General features: G+C 39.3%; 1 protein-coding gene across 1 annotated transcript in view; it reads left to right on the plus strand.

The window, feature by feature from the left end:
• The window catches only part of SLC31A1 (solute carrier family 31 member 1), a 38,891-nt gene that overhangs the window by 4,826 nt on the left and 11,342 nt on the right, over positions 1–22,723 (plus strand). The gene's annotated exons all lie outside the window — the stretch shown is intronic.

Raw genomic sequence — 22,723 nt, forward strand, 5'->3', positions numbered from 1 at the left:
AAGCAGGCTCTTCACCGAGCAGGGTGCCAGACACAGGACACAGGGCTCGATCCCAGGACTCTGGGATCATGACGAGCTGAAGGCAGATGCTTAACCAACTGAGCCACCCAGCCACCCCTAAATGACATGACTGAAATTTAAAAATTCAAGTGGTTTAGGAATTTATGACATAAAAAGTGAAAATTTCCTGTGTAAGGATACGCTTTACTTTTCCCTTTTTTTTTCAAGATCTTTTTTTTTAAGTAATCTTCACACCAAATGTGGAGCTCAAACTCACAACCCCAAGACCAAGAGTCGCCTGCTCCGCTGACTGAACCAGCCAGGCACACCTCCACTTCATTTTCCTAACAGTTCCTTAGAATGTGGAGTTGCTGAGGATTGAATGAGATAAGGCATGGTGAACAGTACTTGGGAAATGGGTATTAGCCCTTAAAAACCTCAATCCAGTTTTTCTTTGGATTATAATCTCAATTTTGAATTGAGAAAAACAAAGGTTCTAGACTGAGTGTGACTGAAACAATTTATGCCATACTCTCAGGGGTCTCCGAACCTTGAGTCTTTGCCTGTCCTACTTCTGGTTTGGCTCTACTGTTGATTCTTCTTTGTACCTTCCTCACCAAAAGTCTACAAAAAAGAAGATGGCCTAATTATCACTAGAACAGCAAGTGTTTACAGATAAGTCAGTGACCAGGCATCCCCCAGAAAACTCTGCCATTTAAAGTTGGCAAGCCAGGGGGCGCCTGGGTGACTTAACCGGTTAAGCAGTGCAGATCTTGATCTCAGGGTTATGAGTTCAAGCCCTGCGGTAGGCTCATGTGCCCACTTTAAAAAAAAAAAAAAAAAGTTGGCAAGCCAGGTGAGATTGTGGGAAAGGGAGGAGAGAAGACAGGGCAGGTGGCTGATGCTGGCACTCCCACAGGCAGCTTTTAGCATAATAAAGCTGTTTAGAAAATTAAAAGTTTTCTTTAGTTTGCTATGGAGAAGTCATCAAGAGTCTGATACTTAATACATTAAAACAAGCCATTTATGTCAAAAGAGAGCTTACAGTAGGGACTGGGAAGGAAACGCTTTTGAAGTTCCACTGCTTTGAGTGATATAATTTCAGATTTAGGTAACATCCCCATGCAGAGGAGGGGCGCATCCTTAGGAATGCAAAGCCCTGCGGAAAAGGAAAGGGTTGAGAAGGGTCCACCCTACCTCTTTTCCTTTACACAAAGGCCCTGGGCTTTTGTATACAACCTGCTTTTGTAGGCTGAGAACATTATGCACTACAGCATACTGAGATGGAAACCTGCAAAAGTAAATAGGAGAAATGATTTGGAGGAAACCTATACACTATAGAGAACAAAATGCTAGCAACCAGTGAAACATTACAGGACCTTTTTAACCAGGTTGAGTCTTTCTCTAAATAGGTCGTAGAGGTGTTAATGAGACTGTGCTGAGTGTTGACACAATTTTGAAGCAGTTTAGAGCACCTAGAACTTAGTCTCTTGGTTTTAAAAATAAAAGGCCAAGGCATACTGCTAACTTTGGACCCGCTGGCCCCCATTCCTCTCTCCTAATTTTTTTTCCTCTACCTTTTTTGATGGCTTCTTATCAGCTTCCACACAACCCTGTGCATGATCTGTATCTTAGTACATCTTATACTGTGTTTCATCAGTAATATTTATCTCCTTCTCTTGAGGACAGGGGTTCATTATAGTTCCGTAACTCCATAGGTACACAATACATTTGAGTGAATGAACAAGGAAAGTGAGTTCCTCAGTGTTACACAGATAATAAGTCCCAAGAGCCAGATCTAGAACCTAGCTCTTCTGATTCCTAGCCTAGTACCTTTCCACCACACCATGCAGCCTCAATCTAAGGTATTAAACAACTTTTCTCATTTTTGTGTAGACTCTTTAAATGCATTTCCATTAAATCATCCCTTATTAATTAAAGGGAGGGAGAAGGGGCACTGGGGTGGCTTAGTCATTTAAGTGTCAGACTCTTGATTTCGGCTAAGGTTATGATCTCAGGGTTGTGAGACAGAAGCCGCACACAGTGCCCAAGTGGGGCAAGGGGTCTGCTGGAGATTTTCTCTCCCTCTTCCTCTACCCCTGCATCTTCTGCCCCTCACTCTTTCTCTCCTGAATAAATAAATAAATCTTTTTTTTAAGGGGGAGGGAGGAATAAAATAGGGGAAGTTAAAATGTTTTCTAGTTTTTGCCTCACACCAAGTTAATTCCCAGTATTCATAGGCAAAGCAATAACATTATGATCTAGATTATTAAAATCCTGTATAATTAAAGGATTTAGGGACGCCTGGTTGGCTCAGTCAGTAGATCATGCGACTCTTGATCTCAAGGTCGTGAGTTCAAACCCTACATTGGTGTGGAGCCTACTATTTAAAAAAAAAAAAAAAAAAAGGAAAATTTAAGCAAGGAGGACCTTTGTCTGCCTTTGACTATAACAGGAAGGCAGTTAAAGCAATGCTTCGCCAATGTATGTTTATTGGACTGGCATGTGTTTTTCAAATCAAACTGTGGGGGGTTATATACTTCAAGTGACATGAAAATGAGCCCTATGTGTGACTTGGACATCTCCTTTTAGAGATTAATTTTGTCATCTAACGAGTAAGTAAACTATTACCAATTATATTTCATCTGTACTATATCTTAGAAAATATTTTTGACATATTTTATTTGATCCTCACAACCCTATGAGATTGACAGAGCGTAGGTATTTTTATGTCCATTTTGCAATAAAGAAACTAGTATTTGTTGGCTTTAAGTGATTTGCTTTAATGCCATGTGGCTAATATATGGCTCTCGTGTCTATAGCTCAGAGCCTCTTGTATCTAGTCCAGGACTTTTTCTACTCTTACAGTATCTGTAAAATACTGAAATCTACAGAAATCATATTAAAGCACTCACAATGAGCACATTGGAAATATATCAAGACTACAAAAGGATCCAGTAAGAGAGGTATAAAAGGGTGTACCTCGTGATTGCTAGATGTTAGGATGTGGCTTAGCCAACAACAAAGGGTATCCGAGAAATGAAGTATAGTAGCTGGGAGATCTACTCCCCATTGGACTTAGGCCCTTCTATCATTGCATAACTAACAGACCTTTTCAGTTTGTTTGCTTGACATATCAAATTTGAGTTGTCCTATTCAAATCAGGCAAATAAAAGCTTTGCTAAAGGCCCCTGTGAAGAATGTAGTTGTACACTTGATCCTCTTTGTACAGAAAGATGAGAGTGGGCAAGAAAAACAGGAATTTCTATGTTATTTGTCACTAAAACAGGATATGTAAAGCTCAGAAATTCTTCCTACTTACCTGCTTCGCTGCAAACCATCTAGAGAAGTGGGAGGTTTGGGGTGAGTGGTTAGACCACTGTTAGAGAAGCCTATATGAGAAGTAGATGTTATGGGTTCAGGTGACTAAAGGGTATACTACTATCATTAAGTTTAATACTGTGGACTCCATTTCTCTACCTGTAAAATAGGGGAGTTGGACTTGATGATGTAATTTTGTTAAATAGGAAATATATCCCTATTTAATGAAATATAATGGTTAATGGTTCACAATCCAAAAGGTACAAAAGGATGGTTAGTGAAAAATATCCCTTCTAGGCCTACCCACATCTGACCAGTTCCCTACCTATGGATCACAGTGTTACCACTTTCTTGTGCCCTGACCCCTAGAGATAGTATAGGTGTGTTTACAATTAATGTATGTATACTTTATACCCTATTGAATTTTTTTACATGTGCTACCATACAGTGCATCTGCTTTTTTCATCTCATACTATAGCTTGGAGATCATCCTGTATGACTATATAAAGAGCTTCCTCATTCTTATTTATGGCTGCAAAGTATTCCATTTTATGGAAATAGGATAATTTATTTAATCAGTGCCCAATCAATGAATATGTTGTACTTTCGATGCTTTGCTACCACAGACATCTTATAACAAATAACTTTTTTCATATAACATTTGACATATGTGTTAGTGTATCTTTAGGATAGATACAGCTGACTGTTGAACAACCTGAGTCTGAACTGTGTGAGTCCACTTACAGGTGGATTTTTTACAATACAGTACTGAAATGTATTTTCTTTACAATCTTCTTAATAACGTTTTTGCAAGCTTACTATATGGTAGCAATATAGCATATAACATATATAAGGCACAAAACACTTTGATTGAGCAGCCCAGGTGGCTCAGTGGTTTAGCGCCACATTCAGCCCAGGGCCTGATCCTGGAGACCTGGGATTGAGTCCCACGCCGGGCTTCCTGCATGGAGCCTGCTTCTCCCTCTGCCTGTGTCTGTGTCTCTCAAATAAATAAATAAAATCTTTTAAAAAAAACAACATATTATTTGACTATGTTATCAGTAAGATTTCTGGTCAACAGTAGGCTATTAGTAGTTAAGTATTGGGGAGTCAAAAGTTATACATAGATTTTCAACTGCTTGGAGGTCAGTGTTTCAACCCCTGTGTTGTTCACAGGGCAACTGTATTTAGAGGTGGAATTGCTGGCTCAAAACAATATGTACATCAGCCTAATAATCAAACACTCTTCTAGTTTTGGTATTCTATGAGATTTTAAAGATTTTATTGATTCATGAGAGACACAAAGCGAGGCAGAGACACAGGCAGAGGGAGAACCAAGGTCCCTGTGGGGAGTCCAATGTAGGACTTGATCCCAGGACTTCAGGATCATGCCATGAGCTGAAGGCAGACACTCAACCACTGAGCTACCCGGGCGTCTCTCTATGAGATTTTAATTGTGAATAAACAGCAAAAGAGATGAGAAATATCATTTTCGTGAAGTATCTTAATTTTTAAAGATGTACCTTACCTATCTTAGGTAAGCATCTTAGAGAGCATGTGTTTGGTGGGGGCAGAGGGAGTGGGAGAGAGACAATCTCAAGCAGACTCTTGGCTGAGCACAGAGCCCAACACAACCCTGAGATTGTGACCTGAGCTGAAGTCGAGAATCAGACACTTAACCAACTGAGCCACCCAGGCACCCCTGAAACATCTTAATTTTTATCTCGTTATTCAGAGACTACATCTTAAGTAAGGGTCAAGTATAAGCAACCTCACCAAAATGATGTTGAGTTGCAAACCTGACAAAAGTCACCAACTATATCACGATCATATAGATTTTTCTAGTGCTTTCTAGTATGCTCTTACAGTTAATTTGTAAGGTGAATGTTACAACTCAGAACAAAATGGAACTGTCTCCTAATCACTTTTGCCAGTACTTACACATAGAGAATTCAGAAAATTAGCTGTTTATTACAGTCCATCTAGGGAATGAAAGTGGAAAGATCAAGAAAGAGATCCTAACTGAGATGTCTGCTTGTGTGTATTTTTCACTGGCTTCCCACATTTTTGATGATTGTGGAATGTGAGAATTTTGTGAAATTGGTGGTACCCTGACAATCAGATGTCTTTCTGAGGAGCTAGGGACCATAAAACAGATCAGAATTCTGTCATCCACTCATACCTCTTGACTCGACCTATTAACCTTCCTTCCTTCCATTTCTCACCTCTATCATTCTCTCTTTAAGTGCCTTAAGCCATTTGTGAAATTTGTTCTGTAAATTATAGGTTTCAGTAAGAGCCACTGTCTTCTTCATCTCTAAATTCCCTATAGCCCCTGGGGCAGAGGGTACTTAAATACTCCTTGAATTGAGTCTGGGAAGAGATCAGAGTGATCTAGCCTCTATCTTGCTACCCTCTCAAGGTGCCATATCTTTCCTTTCCCTGCATAGTGTGACACACCTTCCAACCCACCCCTGTGCACATTTAGTATGATTCAGGAAGGGACAAAAGACCAAGTAAACTCTTGAAGAAGGATGTGTGTATGTTTGTGTGTAGGGTGTGTGTGTGTTTAAGTAAATGTACACACACATTCCTTCTGGTTCCCACTGCCATTTTTTGTGCTGCGGTTAAAAATTTGGACCTCATTTACTTGCTATGTGCTAAGTGGTAGCTACGGAGTTAGAAATACTTAGTAGGAATAACCTAGGAATATTCAACTCAAAATAAACATGTATCCTTGTATTCCTACAAATCTCATGTGTATGAAATAAAAAAGGTAAGAGGGAATACAGATGAATACAAAATCTGACTTATAAATAAAGTTGTACATTTAGAAGAGACAATTGGATTAGGGTTGACTTTTCTAATTTTAGAATAAGGAAACTTGTCTAAGGGCCATATTTAGGCACTTAGACACTCTGGGATAGGAGATAGCTCAGCTCCCTTGTGCACTCTGACTCCTAAAGTTACAGAGGAGAGGATGACAGGGCCTCACATGCTTACCCAGGTAGATCCCATCTTTTCAAATATAAACTTTCTTCAATGCCAGCTACTTCTGGGTAGCTCAAGGTAGATGCCTCAGTAGGCTTCTTTCTGCCTGTTACTTGGACAACTTGTAAAAGGGCCATATAAGCTTTCTAGAAATTAACCATGAAGAGCATTTCCTTTATTTTGGTTTCAGAAATACCACAAGATATGTGGTGCTATGTTATAGCTTAGAATTAAGGGACAGAATTAACTACCCCTTCTCTACTCTTAATAAACTAGGATGTAGAAAAATGGGATGGATAATGTACCGTGTTTTCATTTCAAGATAGCATTTTTTGGTTTGTTTGTTTCTTAAGATTTTATTTATTTATTTGAGATAAAGAGCATGTGAACTCAGGAAGGGAGAAGTTGACTCTCCGCCAAGCAGGGAGCCCGACACAGGGCCCTATCCCAAGACTCCTGGGATCATGACCTGAACCGAAGGCATTTAACTGACTGAGCCACCCAGGCACCCCTTAAAATGGCGTTTTGAGTATATCCCTTTTCCCTCCCAAAATCCTAGTTAAAATGACTATAGAGGGCAGCCCTGGTGGCGCAGTGGTTTGGCACCGCCTGCAGCCCAGGGTATGATCCTGGAGACCTGGGATCGAGTCCCACGTCTGCTCCCTGCGTGGAGCCTGCTTCTCCCTCTGCCTGTGTCTCTGCCTCTCTCTCTCTGTGTGTCTCTATGAATAAGTAAATAAAATCTTTAAAAAAAATGACTATAGAAATAAAAACATTTTTTGAAGTGTGGTGTTGTGATTTATATATAAGAAATATATATTTAGTATGCATCCCATTACTAGCATAGAATGAGATTTCCTAAGTGATGAGAGCTATAACGGTGTCCTTTGTTATGTTATAATGAGGTACCTCTTTTTTTTAGCACTTTGTAATTTAGTTGGAAATCGAGAACACAAACTTGAGTCAATTAATCTTCTAAGTAAAGTCTATGTTCTTAAAAATGTATAAGACACTTGAGGGAAATGCAAACACAAACTGGACACCTGAAGGTATTAAGGAATTATTGTTAATTTTTCAGGTGAGTTAATTGTATTGTATTTTGTTTTGCTTTTTCTAAAGTCCCTTTCTTTCAGAGATACAGAAATGCATATGAATAAAATGTTGTAATATCTGAAATTTGCATTAAAATTATGCAGGCCGTGGGAATGAATGGGGTATAGATAAGACAAAGCTGGCCTTTAGTTGATAATTGTACAAGTTGGGCAATTAGTACATTCAGTCTACTTTTGTATATATTTGACAATTTTTTATGATAAATTATACTTTATTTGGCTTTTCTTTGCAAAATCAAAACACTAAATGTGTCTGGAGCCTCAATGATCCACCACACACCATATTATATATTCTCTCCACCTTCATGTTCTACCCTTTCCTCCCTGGCCTCTATCCAACTATAATGTGATGCCTTTTAAAAAGCCCTGAGGCTTCTAAGTTTGGTTGCCAGTAAAGCCAACCAGTGATCAGAGAATTGGAACTTTCAGTCCCCAGCCTCCCAGCAGAAGGGACTGAAGATTGAGTTCAGTCACCAGTGGCCAATAATCTAATCAATCATGCCTGTGTAATGGAACCTCCATTAGAAAAAAAGAAGAGAGGGGGGCACTTGACAGGATGACCCCTGGGTGATATGCTGTATGTTGGCAAATTGAACTCCAATTAAAAAAAATTTTTTTAAAGAAAAAAACAAAAAAAGAAGAAAGAGCTTTTGGCTTGGAGAACCGGAACACTTCCATGTACCACTGTGCCACGTCCCAAACACCAGGACAGAGCTCCTTTGTTTAGGACCTTGCCTCTAGTAATTCATAGTGTTTAATATCCTTTGTAATAAATCAGTAATCTGTTGAGTAAATGGGTTTCCTTCATCGTGTGGGGTGCTCTAACAAATCACTTGAACCCAAAGAGAAAGGGTTGTGGAGACTTCTGATTTTTTATCTCCAGTCGAAAGTGCAGGTAACTACCTGAGTCTGTAATTAGCATCTGAAGTGGAGGGCATTCTTATAGGACTAAGCCTTTCACCTGTGGAATTTGATGCTGTCTCTGGGTAGTAGAATTCAGTTGAACTGAATGACACCCTGCTGGTGTTGGAGAATTACTTGGTGGTGGGGAAACCACCCATAAAAAGCATCTTTTATACAGGGTGAGAGAAGCCTGAAACTGAGACATTTCAAAGAACATGGATGCAAATTGGAATCAAATTAAAGCAAATTACTGACCACCTGATTCAATATAGGTGAAGGATGTCCCGATGTCCCTGCAGATGAAGTTAAGTGGCTAAGATATACTAGCTCACCCTGAAAACTCCCAAAATGAGAATAGCAAAGGTTAGAAAGAAAGGTTGGTTAGCTATGGAGCAGAGGATGAAAGACAAAGAGAGAATTGCACTTGATGCCAAGTTTAGAGAGAAGAGTAGATGAAGCAGTAACAATGCAATACAGCATTCCAGGGTCACTGTATGTGGGCACACCGTCATGAGATTAGTGCTACTGCCAGCCCTATCTTTGAAGAAACTAACTTGCCCTCTCAGCTACTATGCTGTTATTTTAGTGAGCTCGTCATAACAGTCCTAAAAACAGTCCTGTGAGGTAGCTACTTTTATTACTGAGTTTAGAGCATATTAAGTAGTTTCCCCAAGGGCCCACAACAAGTAGGTATAGTTTTACTAGTTAGAGAATGAATATACTCCCTTGCATACTTGGAGAGCCGCCATAAAAAAGCAATGGGAAAATATGTTTTCTGCCCACAGCTTCCTACTTGTGGTTTTTTCATTTGTTTTTGGTGGGCTATGCAGGATCTCAGACAGACTTGCCAATCTCAGAGATGCAGGAGTTAATGGTTAGGGATAGACCCTGGGAGCAAATCATAATTTCCTTAATCGTTTTGGAAACTATATCCAAGTTTCTTCACACAGAAGTTTGTTGGTTTGGGGTTTGTTTTGTTTGTTTTTTAGTCAGCAAAACCATGCATTTCCTATTTGAGGTCTGCCTTTCTGGAAGTTCAGTTATGGTATGTCACAACTAGTCTAGAAAAATAAAACAACAGAAGATGTATAAATTCCTTCATCTGGAACAAAGAGATTTTATTCACATAGTAGGTGAAAAATTCTCAGATCTCAAAGATGAGCCGTTTGGTATTAAATTCAGTGTTAGCCCAGAAGGTTCTTTGATTATCAGGTGATAATATGTGTAAATTTTAAGTGAGGCGGGATGTCTCGGTGGCTCAGTGGTTGAGCGTCTGCCTTTGGCTCAGGGTGTGATCCTGGGGTTGAATCCCGCATGGGGGTGCCCCCCCATATTTGATTTTTTTAAATAAAATCATTAAAAAAATTTTTAAGTGAGGCTAGGCTAGCTCTGCCCTTTTGGATATCACAATGAATAAATGCTTTATTTTTCTTTTTAAAAGACTATTTATTTATGAGAGACACAGAGAGAGAGGCAGAGACATAGGCAGACGGAGAAGCAGACTCCTCACAGGGAGCCCAATGCGGGACTCGATCCCCAGACCAAGATCACACTCTGAGCTGAAGGCAGACACACTCAACCACTGAGACACCTACATGTTCCCTTGTCCCCTGAGATCACACTTTTAAGAAATCCCTGAGTTAAGAAGAAAGTAATTAACATTTATTGTTTATATGTTATTAATGCATCATTAATAACAAAAATTCTAAACTTTTTTTTTTAGGATTGTATTTATTTATTCATGAGAGACACAGAAAGAGGGAGAGACACAGGCAGAGGGAGATGCAGGTTTCCTGTGGGGAGCCCGATTCAGGACTCGATCCTATGACCCTGGGATCCCGGGATCATGCCCTGAGCTGAAGGCAAGATGCTCAACCACTGAGCCAACCAGGTGTCCCTGTATCAGTCACTTTCATATGTATTTTTACATTTTGATGTTCAGAATATTGTGAGATTTTATTTTCTAGTTTTATATGGATGTATGATCCCACAAAGTTTTAGTAACTTGTTCTGTGTTTCAAACATGACATGCCTTATGGCAGTCAGCAGTCTGACTCCCAGACCAGGAGAGCTCTTGCTCTTACTGTTTCTGCATTACCAAGGTATCTCGCGGAAGAGATGATTAAGATTGGTGAATTGGAGGGTCACCTGGCTGGCTCAGCCAAAAGAGCACCTGACTCTTGGTCTCAGGATTATGAATTCAAGCCCCATATTGGGTGTAGAGATTACTTATATAAAACTTTTAAAAAATTGGCAAATTGGAAAATATTACAGAGTGATATGAACAGTATACTCAGAAATGTTTGATAAAGCCAGAGAGATATTATGTCTAAAGTATCTCAATTAATACAATGCATCTAGAAAAGACAGGTATGCCATTGGTTTCTCACTGAAAAATATTATATACACTTAAACTTTTCTAATTGAAATAGGCCCCAAGATGAATTATTTTCTTTACTGAGGAAACTGTGACCATAAAGATTAAATTACCTGATATAATAGGAAAACCTGGGCTAGAAATGAAAATTTCCTCATTTTACTCTTTTTTAGTATATGTGCTGCCGAAGCGAGCACCCTCATTTTACTCTTAAACATTCTTTCACATCATAATCACAGTAAGGGCTAAGGGCAACTGCAATACATATATTGCCAGAGAATTATTCAAAGGACTGTTGAGTCAATGCTTGGGACTGATGGCTCTCTGTGACAACACTGAGCATTTGAGAGTTTACATAGAGGCATAATAATCAAAGGTGACTTGATATTTTAAAGGAGTAGAGTACATGATGACATTTTTAGAAGAATGGAAACATATAATAGAATGGCATTTTGGGATTTTGTGAATTTTAACAGATTGCTGAAATATAGCCTGGAGCTCGGGCTTCCTGTGAGTCTTTTCTTACCTTACTTAGAGCCGTGTAAGAGGTAAAGCAATCAGGAATACTGCAGGTAACCATTTTAGCCCAAATTGTATGCCATAGCACAGTAAAAAGCATTGCAAGACACAGTTGCTCTGCAGGTAGGTAACAACTAGACTTAGTTCCTCCTGGACAACTTAGTGGGCAAGGACTTCAAGACTTGACAGGGCCCTTAGATAACTGGACATTAGTTTACCCCAGAAGTAGGTTATGGCCACTTGTGTCTCCCCATAGAAATAGGTCCACCTTTCTGTTTCCTTATCTCAATTTTCCTGGATTACTCCCAGAAAGCAGAATATCTGACTTTGTGCTAAGAGACAGGGACACAAGATAGTTGGATAAAGTACCATGATACAAGTAATAGAAAACCACTGGACTTGAGGTCAGAATACGGGTTCTGGGATGCCTGGGTGGCTCAGCGGTTGAGTATTTGCCTTTGGCTCAGGACATGATCCTGGAGTCCCTAGATCGAGTCTTACATCGGGCTCCCTGCACGGAGCCTGCTTCTCCCTCTGCCTGTGTCTCTGCCTCTCTCTCTCTGTGTCTCTCATGAATAAATAAATAAAATCTTAAAACAAAAAAAAAGAAAAAGAATATGGGTTCTGACTGTATACTGCCACTAGGCTGCCACATGACCTTAGCTAGTCTGTTAACCTTGTGTACCACAGTTTCCCATCTGTAAAATGAGTAGCCATTCCTATTTAACCCAGGCCCATCTTTCCAGTGCCATTAAGGTTGGAAACACACTACATTGTTGTAGCTCAACAGAATAGCCTGAGAACATGCCACAAAAGTAAATGAGATAATTATTGGACCCAGACTTAGAATCACTCAATCAACAAATATTGAAGACCTAAAAGGTATATTAGAGTGCACATAGTCTTAACCTAAGCCTTATAATGTATTCTATAAACAAGATGTGAATTAGTTTTCTTCAGCCTCCTTATTGAGCACCTGCAAAGCATAATTATAACTCACCAATGCCAAAGGGGAGGTGGGTGGGAGAATGGGTTAAATGGGTGATGAGGATTAAGAAGGGCCCTTGTTGTGATGAGCACTGGATGTTGTGTTTGGGTGTTGAATCATTGAATTGTGCATCTGAAACTGGTGTTACACAAGTGGAATATAAATTAAAATTTTAAAATATTAATAACTTGGTATTATTATTAATAGTAATAATAGTGAGGGGTGCCTGGGTCGCTCAGTCACTTAAGCAGCTGCTGTCAGCTCAGGTCATGACCTCTGGGTCCTAGGATCAAGCCCCATGTGGGGCTCTCTGCTCAGCGGGGAGTTGGCTTCCTCTGTCTCCCCCCCACCCAGCTTGTGCTTGCTTTCTCTCAAATAAATAAATAAAATCTTTAGATAATAATCCACTGAGTAATAATGCTTTTACGTATATTATGTGGTCTTTTTTTTTTCTCAGTATTTCTTCCCATTCATTATTTCATTTGAATCATATAATGACCCTGAAGAAGAACAAGACCCATGTTATCTCTTTGTTTCCCTGAGTTTTGGATGAGACACTGAAAATCAAAGATCAAAAGTAGTTCTCAGATAGGATGTTGCCCCCCAGGGGACTTTGGCAATGTCTGGAGTCATTTTTATTTTTATTTTTATTATTTTTTAAAATATTTTATTTATTTATTCATGAAAGACACAGAGAGAGAGGCAGAGACACAGGCAGAGGGAGAAGCAGGCCCCATGCAGGGGAGCCTGACGCAGGACTCAATCTCAGGTCCCCAGGATCATGCCCTGGGCTGAAGGCAGCGCTAAACCGCTGAGCCACCGGGGCTGCCTGTGGAGACATTTTTAGTTGTCACAACTGGGACGGTGCTACTGGCATTTACAGGGAAAGGCTACAGGTATTGTAAAACATACTACAGTGGAAGGACAGTTCATACAGTTATTCAGCTTCAAATGTCAGTAATGCCAAAACTGAGAAACTGAGGTGTTTTATCCGCAGGAGCACAATGGATCTGAATCTAGATCTTAGACTCAGTCTAATGTGTTCTCCAACTGTCCTCAAAACTTCTGAGCATTAAAAACTGGAGTCACATAATTTCTGGATTTATTGCTACTGTTTTGTCTTCAAAAGATAAAAGTGGGAAATGGGTTTGTTTATATCACTGTTGAAGGTTTCCGTTGTATAATCCAATAGAAATCTACTAAGCACTTGCTGTGTGTCTCATAGTCTACTGTCCAGTCCTGCAGGGAACTTAGTCTACCTTTTTCATATTTTTCTATTTATTAGGTAAATACCAAATTTAAATTATTTATCCAAATACTATTGAAATCTGGACACAGCCCCTTTAACAGCTTCTATGCACAGTACCTACTGATAACCCTAAGGCCGATAGAATAGGAAATGTCACCTGGACACTCAGCTAGAAATGAGCAGAGCCAGGATTTGAATACCATTGGACTCCAAACTCATGCTCTTAACAATATTCTATAAGTTTAACTCTCACCAACAAAGGGTGGCACAGGATTTGAAAAGCTCTTCCAGTCCAGAATAGTCCTTGTAGAATATTCTTTAGTTTTTGTACCTCAAACCATTTGATAACCTAGAAGTTAGAAGGTTCTTTTTCCTTCTAAAGTTTAACAGATGTCTTTATGGTTTCTGGCCAATAAAGGATTATAGCCCATTATTTTGTAAGGATTTTTTCTGTGAATACCTTGCAGAAGAACGTGAGCAAAAGAGCAAATAAAGGCCACTCCCCATAGCAATAAAAGTACTCTCTTAAAAGATAAATCTGATCATATCACTTCCCTGCTTCTTACCCTGAAAAGATGCCAGTTGCCCTTAGAATAAAATTTAGTCTCCTTAAAATGATGGTTCTATTTATACTGACCTTGAATGCCCTTGGTTCTTTTCTTGCCTAAGGATGCTGTTCCTATACCTTTCTACACAACTCGAGTAATTCATCATTTTGTTGGAAGTTACCTCCTTAAGGGCTTCACTATTCTCTCCACCTACACCCCCCCATCTAAATTAGTTATTTTCTCTGTTATTCTCTGGATTCTAGTACCATGTTTACTTCATACCACTTATCTCAACTTGTAATGTATATACTTACACATATTTATTTGTTTACATATAAATAGGAAGAGGAAGCCCCAGAAAGGCAAGAATCTTGTCTTTTTGCACCTGGCTTCTCGGCAGTAGATACTGAAACCTATACAGATTTTGTAAGAATTAAATACTTTTCAGGGCAGCCCGGGTGGCTTAGTGGTTTAGTGCCGGCTTCAGCCCAGGCCCAGGTCCTGGGACCTGGGATCGAGTTGCACATCGGGCTCCCTGCATGGAGCCTGTGTCTCTGCCTCTCTCTCTGTGTCTGTGTCTCTCATGAGTAAATAAATAAATAAATAAAGAATAAATAAATGAATAAATAAATAAATAAATAAAATATTTAAAAATAAATAAATACATAAATACTTTTCAAATGAGTGAATGTTTATTGGATGTTCTCCCAGATGCAGTAAGGACATAGAAATTAGAAAACTTCCTTGTCCTCAAGGAACTTGCTGTGTAAAAATGGTATTTTTTTTAAACTTATTTTTTTTTTAGATTTTATTTATTTATTCATGATAGTCACAGAGAGAGAGAGAGAGAGAGAGAGAGAGAGGCAGAGACACAGGCAGAGGGAGAAGCAGGCTCCATGCAGGGAGCCTGATGTGGGATTCGATCCCGGGTCTCCAGGATCGCGCCCTGGGCCAAAGGCAGGCGCCAAACCGCTGCACCACCCAGGGATCCCAAAATGGTATTTTTTATCATGTATTTTAAGAACTGTAAGCCAAATTTTCCATAAGAGAAGATTGCCAGGAAAATTCGGAAAAGAGATATGTCTTCTGTTAAGAATCTAAGAAAAACCTAATGGAAGAGAAAGCCTATTAAATAAACCTTAAAGAATGAATTAGATTGTAAACTCAAAAGAACAAGGGCCATGTTTTAGCTTCACCCTAATTCTGACACATTTTAACTGCATGATAAATGTTGAATAAATAATGGGAGGATTTACACATATTCAGGAAATGCGGGGAGAGGGAGGCATTACAAGAATGACAGAAGCCAAAAGGGTATACAGGTGTCAAAGTGCTCAATTTACTCAGGAAAAGTGAGTAGGTCAGTTTCAGTGGAATATTTGCAAAAAGGATTAGTTTGAAATAATCTGGAAGGTAAGTCAGTAACAAACATAAATGTTAGCATAATGTAAGCATACCTGATACCACAAGTTGGATATAAAGATACTTAGGTTTGATGGGGCACCTGGGTGGCTCAGGTAATGATCCCAGGGTCCTGGGATAAGCCCATAGTCAGGGTCCCTGCTCTATGGGGAGCCTGCTTCTCCCCTTTCCTCTGGCCCTCCCTGTGCTCTCTTGAGTGTACATGCACTCTCTGTCTCTCTTATAAAGAAATAAAATCTTTTTTTTCAAAAGTCACTTAGTTTCTTGGCACCTGGGTGGCTTAGTCTGTTGAGTGTCCAACTCTTGGTTTCAGTTCCAATCATAATCTCATGGGTTGTGGGATCGAACCCCACAATTGGGCCCTACGGGGGAATCTGCTTGATTCTCTCCCTCTCCCTTCCCCCACTTCACTTGTGCTTGCTTGCTCGCTCTTTCTCTTCTCTCTCTAAAATAGGTAAATAAATGTTTTTTAAAGATACTTAGGTTTCTCTTTGCAGACAGTTGTTAGTTCAGGGAGTAGAGCCTAAAATGCAAATTACAGCCTCAGAAATATATGTAAATAGTACCTGGAGTACAAATACTGGTTTAGCTTTGAGTACTGGTTCTATTATCAACATTATCACAATCAAATAGCAAGATTCAGATTCCTGGGGAACATCTTCTATACTTGGGTTATCTGAAAAGAGAGTGTTTGCTTTCTTATATTTCTAAAAGGAAGCAGCACACTAGTCTGACAAATCCCTAGGCATGTTCAGTTATTACAAAATTTGTATATCACTGAAGAACTCCATGCAGTGACTTCCAAGGTCCTTCCAATTCTTAGTGAGCTTTTTATGACCCACCAATTAGGGGACAGTGCACTCAGGTTTCATATTTCAGGTGGTCTGCATACATTTGAAGAAATGGTTCATACATCTCTTTCCAGGCCTAATTGTGTTTCTCTTACTTTTTCTCAGTACTGTTCTATCAATGTGATGACCAAAATAGGACCCAATTGAAAAGATCGTAACATTTCAGGGTATTTGGTGAGACTTAATCCAAGCTAGGGTTATTAGGAAAGGCACAATGTGCTCTAATGCTCGAAGGGTTTAGCAAGAGACCTCAGAAGATGAGGAGGGTTTGTTGCATCAGAGATAGTAAGGACGGGCATTCCAGACTGAAGAAGCAATGTGAGCAAAGATACCAAACAGAAAAGTGTGGGGTTTGTCCAGTTCAATACTTGGCTATTGGACTTGTTTGACTGGAACTCCAAGTATGTGCAGATAGATAGGTAGGTTGAGGCCTTTATCTTAGAGATCTGTGATCTCAGAACAAGGAAGTTAATAGACAAGGAAGAGGTTGGTAGGCAGCGGTATTTTTTGAGCAGATTAAGTAGAGCCATGGTAGATTAATTTGTCATTGGTGTATCACATGAGATGAACGGGGTAGAGTGTACGGTTAGGAGAACCCATGTTTGTAATAGAATTGCTCTTGGTGAAAACCAGAGGCAGGCCGAGTGAATCTTCTCATGTACTTGGGATTAGGAAAAGTGATCACAACCGTGGCCGAATTGTGGACACGGAATTGTGACATTGGGTACATAACAAAGCAAGTATAGAATACATCCTGGGCGGGGAGTGAGGATAGGTAAATTCTAGCATAACATTGAACAGATTACTTAAATTCTCTGTGCCCGGGGATCCCTGGGTGGCTCAGTGGTTTAGCGCCTGCCTTTGGCCCAGGGCGCGATCCTGGAGTCCCGGGATCGAGTCCCACATCAGGCTCCCTGCATGGAGCCTGCTTCTCCCTCTGCCTGTGTCTCTGCCTTTCTCTGTCTCTCTCTATCATGAACAAATAAATAAATAAATCTTTAAAAAAAAAAATTCTCTGTGCCCCTGGTTCTAAAAAGAGAGATTGTGGGGACAGAATGAGATAACAAGTTGGGTTTATAGGAGGAAGGGCCATTGCTTCATACCACATCAGTTCAAGTTCCACACGGTTATTTGTTGGGTAGATGTGCAGAGAGAAAGTGTTTTCAGATTGCTCTTATCCTACGGTTTGGTTTTCTCTACTCTCCCTTTCTAGAAAGTAGCACTTATCCAGGTTTTAATGCCCTGGAAACTTAATTCATATAAAGGATCGGGATTTGGCATTTCAGGCCGCTTACACGTCAACAGCACCATATTCTCTTTCATTCTTCCATTTTAAAACAGGTGTGAGATTTGTTCACAATCTCCTCACACTTATCACCAAATATTTTATAAAAGTACCTATGAAGGTAAATTAGGCCAGAATATGTAAATGTTAGATTTCTCCCAAGCACTTTGTGGTTTTACACTCTTAGGCTTCCATGAAATGAGTAACTAAAACTAGATGAATTTGTAATCCCCTTCCAAGTCTTAAAAAGTTCAACTTATCTATGTTACTTATATATCAAGTACATTTTGCTACTTCTAATATAGAGCTATTGGATAATTTCTAAGCATATCCATCAAATATTATTATACAGCATTTCAGACTCACTAAGGTCGCAAAGAGAAAATTGAGATTGCCCATTCATTGTCTCATTAACAGATTAAAGAATTGATTTGTCTCTTGTGTCTGTCTAGTTGCCAGAAAAGAAATGCAGAGAAAAACAATTCATTTTGGCAAGCATTTACTATTTTGTGCAGGACATTAGAAAATGCAGGAAATTCATCAATAATTAAGACAAAGTCCTCTTAAAATTTACAATCCAATAGTAAGGATAGGGATAAAAAAGCATTCTATTCTCCTGGAAACTGAACTAAAAAATGTAGAATTAGGGACGCCTGGGTGGCTCAGCGGTCTGCCTTTGGCCCAGGGCGTGATCCTGGGATCCAGGATCAAGTCCCACATCAGGCTCTTCGCAGGGAGCCTCCTTCTCCCTCTGCCTGGGTCTCTGCCCCTCTTTCTGTGTTTCTTATGAATAAATAAATAAAATCTTTTTTTAAAAATATAGAATTAAGTTTTAGCTCTGGGTGAAACTTGATTAATTATATAATTCAGCGTTTCTACAGTTAAGGAAAATGAAGCTATAAAATATAAAATTACTTGCCCAGTATGGCATTTACCACCTGCATCCCTTTCATGTTTAAACTTACTCTATTTCCTTTATATTTTGTTGCTTCCATGGTAATACCACAGTCCATTCATGTTTGCCCAAAAGGCATTGGTGATCTAGAGATTGGACAATGGGCATTTTAAAAATTAAGTTTGTCTTTAGTATGCTTTCTCTTGAAAATGTTAGTCTTCCCTGCCTGGGTAATTCTCAATGTAATGGGTATCTCCAGGATCTGTCTTACCCCATCAGGTTTCTTAATCTTCCTTGCTCTGTCTGAGCAGCTTAATTAGGTGGACTGGACACGTGGAATGATGAAATTTATGATAGACAGGGGTGACCTTGAACCAGTGTCCGCAAACAAAGTGCTTGTCTTATTCTGATTAGAATTAAATTACAAGTTGGCTGGCTGTCTTTCCTGTGGAGAATTAGAATGAGACTCCCAAGGCAGCTTCTGGATTATCATCTTTTTTTTTTTTTTTTTTTTTTACTAACATAGATATTCTTAGTCAGGAGCTTCTCAGGGAAAGAGCTATTCTCACTAATTCATCACTGCTCTTTTATTTTCTAAAAACTTGTCAGTACATGCCATACTTCTTGTTTGCCTAGATCACTGGCCACTCATAAATGAGGGCTCTTTAAGTTTTAAATGTAATTGTTTGAAGTAGTTTTCCCCTTTATGACTCTGGCTGTTGGCTACTTGTGGTGGAGCCCATCAGTCTGATATTATGAGTTATTCAGTCACAAAGACTCTGCTATTATTTGAGTATGTAAACCGTGTATGGTTTGGTTTCTTTCCATGAAAAATGCTTTCAGGGAATCATGCTTAGACTATCTGAAGTAGTAGAGCCCGCTTTGGTAGATGGTAGGGAGAAAAAGAAAGTAATATTGAAATCAGCAAATAATCACAACATTAAGTCTTTGCCAGTTCTATCAACATTTTCTCATATCAGCCCCTCCAATGTTGTGAAGAAAAACAAGTGAGAATTTGTTGTAGATGATCCCTGGGAGTTACTTCTATTATCAACAAAGGTAAAAAGTTAGAAGGGAAAACAGTGGCCTTTGTTTTACTGAAGAATTTTTAAAAGGTTAAAAATCTAAGGGGTTGGGGTTTTTTGTTTTTGTGTGTGTGTGTGTTTTGTGTGTGTGATGGTAGTGATGGTGGTGGAGTTTAGGCAATTATACTCCTAAATTCTCATTGTCTTTATAAACCTACAAGTGGGGGCGCCTGAGTGACTCAGTTGGTTAAGCGTCCATCTTCGGCTTAGGTCATGATCCCAAGGTCCTGGGATGGAGCCTGCATCCATCCAGCTCCTTGCTCAGTGGGAAGTCTCCTTTTCCCTCTCTCTTACCTGCCGCTCCCCCTACTTGTTCTCTCTCTCTCTCTCTCTCTCTCTTTCTCTCTCTGAAATAAATAAATCTTTAAATAAAGAAACTTACAGTCATAGGGAATGCCGTGTCATCTCCCATTACCTGCCAGAGTTAATCTGGGTAGAAATGTGTGTGTGTACGGCCTTAGCGTCTTTTACACTTCTTTTTCTTATTGACCTGACCTATTTTTTCTCTACTGCATCATTTGATTTACTGCATTTAGTACATAAGTGGGACAGAACTTCATAAGTTTTGCCAGTTCTGGCTGAGACCCTGTGTAAGCCTGTGATTTATTCAAGCCTACTTACTTCCTTTTGTAATTACAATTGGAACATTAAGTATCTTTACGATCACTGAACCTCAAGAAGGACACAGGCCAAAGAAAGGCAGCTACAATATCCAAAGAGTTGTATACTGACTGGCCTTCAAGGGGAAGGGTCTTCCGCCCTATGTATTCATCATATTATATTTCCCCTGTCCCATTTACTGTGAGCTACTACTATTTTTCAAAACAACTCCAGTATATTGAGTTGGAAGGCCAAGTGATGAAGGGACACCTAAGCCCTATTTTATCAATGCATTATATCTCTTTTACTTCTATATCTCCTTTACCACCTCCCTCCCCAAAGGACAATTCATAAAACCATCAAGGGAATTTTAAAGTTCACCTACAGGGACACCTGACACAAGGCCAGAGCTATTTCTCAGAATATCTGCTGACCCTGCACAGGTCATCAAAAGGCAGGATTAGTCCAGTTTAACCTGCTGCTTGATCATGAGAACATAGTCCATAAGCATAAATCCCTGTTTATGGTAGTATACTGTCTGTGTCCTTGAATTTTCCCTATCTGTACCTGCCTAAAGCTTATAAGCCACCAATAAAAATAATGACTGAAGAAAGCAGAAGAGCAACCATACAGATTTATCTTTGTTCGATGGTTTTCCAGATCTAAAAAGGAACATGACCTTAATCGTTATAAGAAGAAAAACTTTCTTCCTTATCTTCCTTATCAGGAAACACTGTAGGCAGTCTCCAAAAGAATTGTGTAAGGCTCCAGATTATATCTGTCTGTGCTAGAGAAGAGGGACCATGTGGCAGATGTCTGACCACTTGTGTGTAGCTTTTTGTGGGGTCTAATCTCCATAGTCCCTATGGATTACTGTTTCTTATCCATCATGTTGCAATACCAAGAAAATAAAAAAGAATTGGAAGTTTAGACTAAATCTCTTAAAAGTAAGATCGGTGCTAAGACTCAGGAATGGACATCAGAATTCAGCCTTCTTGCCAATTTCCAAACTTCTGTTCATAAAGTCGTGTTTATTTTGCTAAAATTGCTAGACATTGCAAACAATCCAGCCCTCTAGTTAAGCTTTCCAGTGTGCCCGTGTTGGGAGGTAGGAGGTGGGCAGGAATAGAGAAAACTTCTTTTTTGGTGATGCTCAGAAGTAGACAGAGAAGGAGTTAGATCCTTGAATACAGGGAAGTTTTGGAACCTATTTGTATAAATGTTGCACAGTACGTAATGGGGGAAAGGGGAAGACAGAATGAAATGCAAAGCTACAGCGTGCAGCGTGGAATGCGCCATCTCATTTTCCATATAATATTCAGGGCGATAGAAACAAGTTGGCATGTAGTTGACTTAAGTACGTAACTGAAGATGAGATAAATATTCCCTAGAAACCGAAGAGTGTAAAGCCTTCCTGAGAAATCAACTTCTTAGCTATTCTATGTGAACTAAATTCCAAAGGAATTCATACTTGATTTTTTTCTTTTTTTCTGTAGTCAATTCCTAGACTATTTCTCTTGTATTTCCTGGCAGATCCTGGGAGTTTTCTATGCTAGAAGAAGGAGCTGTTATGACCTAGAACTATTCTGAACTATCCGTGTGATTGTCCATAGCCACTTTGTGGTCTCAGGAGACAGGACAAACAAAAAGGGCCTTAAAAATGGTCTTAGCTAAAAGACTTTGCAGGAGAGAAGCAAACAGCTAATATTTTGATTGTGTCTTCTCCCACAGGATTTATTCATTGGAGTTTCCTTCTCTAAGGTCTTCTATCCCCTCATATTCCACATAATGGTAACACTACCTTTTGTCAGGTCCTTCGCTAGATGCTTCTTAAGCCTTTTATCTCCTTTCACACACCCAGCATCTTCCATGATCTACTAGCTCCAAAGAGGGTAAGGGACTCTCCCAGATTGTACAACCAGAGCAGCTTTAAAAGTCCTTGACAGATGTTTTCCAGCCATGTAGTTGAGCTCATCACTTCATTCTCCAATGCAAAGATGATTCTCCAGTATGAGTTCCTCTTGAATTTTGTTAGAGAGAATAGTTTGCCTGAACTGGCAAAAATTTAAACAAAAGGAGTGTATTACTAATTTTTCTACCTAGCTCTAAACTCAACTTGGTAAATAAATATTGGAGGTGGATTTTACTGTAGATTGAAAGTTAGGAATCCTAAGATTTGTTTGTTGTTTTATAGTTTTATCCTTGAGTGATATATTCAGATTTCTTTCTATTAGTTCTCTTCTTTATAAATAGTTTGTAATTGATGAAGTAAAAGGATAAGGATAAGAAGTGAAGTGAATGGTGGAGGTTTTAAACAAGAACAGGAATTTTACATGTGTGCTGGAATTAACATATGCATGTAATTTGTACTAAAACCGGAAAGCCAGTGAATCAGTAAATAAAAAATTTTGCTGGAGTTCCACCTGTCACTCATCATTAAGTTCCATTAATTGCAATTGCCTTATAAGTCAAGGAACTTGATTCCATAAAAAGTACAGTACAGCTACTGTGTAAACCTTGAACCCAGTTCTTAGAAACAATGACGTGGAGCTATGTTAGAGAAAACAGTTCTTGGAC

Source organism: Canis lupus, chromosome 11, assembly GCF_011100685.1.
Source record: "Canis lupus familiaris isolate Mischka breed German Shepherd chromosome 11, alternate assembly UU_Cfam_GSD_1.0, whole genome shotgun sequence".
Taxonomy (NCBI): Eukaryota; Metazoa; Chordata; class Mammalia; order Carnivora; family Canidae; genus Canis; species Canis lupus.